Source organism: Contarinia nasturtii, unplaced genomic scaffold (genome assembly GCF_009176525.2).
Source record: "Contarinia nasturtii isolate CC-2019 unplaced genomic scaffold, AAFC_CNas_1.1 Cnas_scaffold_2353, whole genome shotgun sequence".
Lineage (NCBI taxonomy): Eukaryota > Metazoa > Arthropoda > Insecta > Diptera > Cecidomyiidae > Contarinia > Contarinia nasturtii.
In genome coordinates this window covers 1-2,256 of record NW_022199675.1, presented here as the reverse complement: position 1 = coordinate 2,256, position 2,256 = coordinate 1, and the positions used below count along the sequence as shown (strand labels likewise).

Genomic DNA, 2,256 nt, shown 5'->3' with positions numbered 1-2,256 from the left:
GAGTCGACTCCAAAAAATGTGGCTTGAAAATTTTGTGTTACCGCATAATTTGCGAGACGTTTCAAATATAACAGCGAAGGTCCAACGAATGTTTTTTCGTTTTGTATAGCTTCGATCAGAGTTTTATCTTCCTGTTTAATCAATTTAATACCACCTCGATCCCAACTGTGCTCAACTCTTTTGTGCTTGTAAATGTTTCCCGAAATATTCTGCTGGCATACATCGCACTAAACCATTTTGCGTTTCCTGTTTAAATTATAAAATAATTGTTGATATAAAGAATGTAAAACTGAGAGTAAAGAGCGATTGAGGTTAGAATATCACGAAAATGTGCATATTCTAAACGTTCTAAACTCATTTATTGGTTTTTTTCTTTCTGCTTTACATTTCTTGTTACTGTAAAATCACTTTTCAAAAATTTATGAAATCGTATTCAATCTAAACACAATAAAATCACAAAATAACTTACAGTTTGCACACAAAAATTTAATTTTTTTCAACTAATAGGAACTCTCGCAAAATTGCGTTATGAAAATAATGTGTTTACGGTTTTGACAGATTATTAATGTCGACGTATACGTAACCACAGCTGTCATAATATATACGTAACTTCGTATTTTCACATTGTGGAGAATTTTTTCTGTTTCATTAATAATGAATCATTATTTTCTGTAATAAATAGAAATTTATTTATTTATAATTCTAATAGAATGAATTTGAAAAAATAAATAGAATCATTTATATGAAATAAAAATAATTCTAATTTGAAATAATACGATTTTGTTAGGTTCCCATAGAATGGTGTGAGTATTTATAATTTAGTTGTATTATTTTATATGCTTTATGTGTGTGTACAATGATTTTTAATTGATTTAATTTCAATTTGATTTACTTGAATGATTTTTAATACAATTTTTGTGTTGAAACTATAACATTCAAATACATTCCAAATTATTGAAATAAATTTGATTTTTGCATCTAATTCACACTAAAATCAGATGGCGCTCATTAGCGAGATTCGCAAAAAAAAGTCTCCAATCTCATATACGTCAACCCCCCTTGCAAAATGTAATAAACACAAGACAGGAATGATTCAACAAGTTAATTGCAGTAATAATTTCTTAGAGCGAAATAAATGTTTGATATCTCTATGAAATGCTAGCGAATGGAATAATCAAAAATTCGAAATGGAGAAGAAACAAATCTGCTGGTAGCATTAAAAAAAACATGATTTTATCATTTGTTTGCACGTCATAATTATGGGTTTGGCTTTTTCATGTGATTCACACGCCTGCAACCTTTGCAATTTACTATGAATTCTGTACAATTTCATTGCTGTATTCGTTCGAATAAACCATTTTCTCTGCCAGAATCGGTATCACTTTCCTGGAAAGAACAAACTTCAACTAAAAATTGGCTTCGAGCGGTCGCATTGAAGAACACAAACGAATTCGAAATGTCAAATTGAAAAATGATGCCACTGAAATCGAATACTATTGTATAGCACATTCAGCGAGAGCAGAAGATTACAATGCCAACAAGACGATCCAACCAAATGAAGCAACAACGAAATGTAATCAATGCTGTATCTGTGATGCACGCGCTTGAACGTTTTTATTTTTCGTTCTTAGGGTTTCATTTCGAGTTTCGGTTCTGGTTGGTTTGCTCTCATGAACTTGGCACACATTATTCATCCCCGAAAATGAAGTAAATTCAATTTATCTTGTGTATGTGTGTGTATTCATCCAAGCGCGTTCGAGAGATAGATATACATATTTCACCAAATCAGCAAACAAATAAATATTCGAACAAATGAATATTAATCATCAGTTGTGATAGGTGCACTTAAGCAATGTACTGAAATAATAAATAATCGAATCACGCGCCAAATGAACATAACGTGGTCTCACTGTTCTGAGAATTTGGCTTGAAATGGCAATTCACCGATCTTGATTCTATCTGAAGGTATAGATGGATGCACATTATTTACTCTTCTGTGTAATTGTTGAATGGTAGATATTTGTTTTTGCATCTTGATTCAACCTAATGAAATGTTTCGATGGTACTTTCCTGGTGTTGTTTTGTTATGACCTTCGTAACGATGTGAATGAGTCCCATATCAAAAAGACTTAAGATAAAATTTGAAATGCGATGCTCGCCGCTCTCGATAGCCATTCTCCACGTAATTGAAGTGGTCACTTTGAGTTATGATCTCATTCAATTCGTTTTTAATATCGAAAATTACGATAAAATCCA

The 2,256-nt window shown here is 31.6% G+C and overlaps 2 long non-coding RNA genes across 2 annotated transcripts; one reads left to right on the top strand and one right to left on the bottom strand.

The window, feature by feature from the left end:
• Positions 1 to 584, bottom strand: LOC116348204. Its single transcript, XR_004201775.1, has 2 exons — positions 470 to 584; positions 1 to 246 (listed from the first exon to the last, which is right to left on the bottom strand). It is a non-coding gene; the product is annotated as an uncharacterized LOC116348204 (long non-coding RNA).
• LOC116348205 lies at positions 307 to 1,017 on the top strand. Its single transcript, XR_004201776.1, has 3 exons — positions 307 to 671; positions 788 to 803; positions 999 to 1,017. It is a non-coding gene; the product is annotated as an uncharacterized LOC116348205 (long non-coding RNA).
• The last annotated feature ends 1,239 nt before the right edge of the window (positions 1,018 to 2,256 follow it).